Source organism: Myotis brandtii, unplaced genomic scaffold, assembly GCF_000412655.1.
Source record: "Myotis brandtii unplaced genomic scaffold, ASM41265v1 scaffold422, whole genome shotgun sequence".
Classification (NCBI taxonomy): Eukaryota; Metazoa; Chordata; class Mammalia; order Chiroptera; family Vespertilionidae; genus Myotis; species Myotis brandtii.
The window spans coordinates 2,680,668-2,681,209 of record NW_005366171.1 but is presented as its reverse complement, the minus strand read 5'-3'; positions in this window follow the sequence as shown (position 1 = coordinate 2,681,209).

Sequence of the window (542 nt, the reverse complement as noted above, 5' to 3'; positions counted from 1 at the left end):
GGGCAGGAAAATCAAAATCAGGGGTGTCTCCTCTTTTCTTCCCCTTCTGTCCTAGTCCCATGTCCCCTTGCCCTGTTGTCACTCAATGGGGCTGAGCGTCCAGCTTCTATCACCGGAACTGGGGTCAACTTCCAAGATGATGAAGCATAAAGAAAGCAAAGAGGAAGGAAGGAGAGAAAGGAAGGCTGGAGAGAAGTGAGAAAAAAATGAGAAAGGTTTGGGAAGGAGGAAGGAAGAGGAGAGCAGCAAGGGGAGGTGGAACAATGAAGGTCTGAGGCTGTCAGAGGCGCACGGTTCCTGCGGCACGTCCTTCCCGCGTGCCTCCGGCCCACAGCTGCACAGCGCGCAGCGTGTGGCCGCTGAGTCACAGTCCCCGAACCGGGAGCCGCCGTGCAGGTCTGGGGGGCTGGCCCTGCTTGGCATCTGCGAACTGTTTTTTTTTTTTCTTTCCTCCTTCATTAAGGCTATGTGCTGACTCCCACGTAGGAGAACTTATTAAACCGCACGTACTGCCTGCCGGCTCTCGCGCTGGTCCGAGGCGG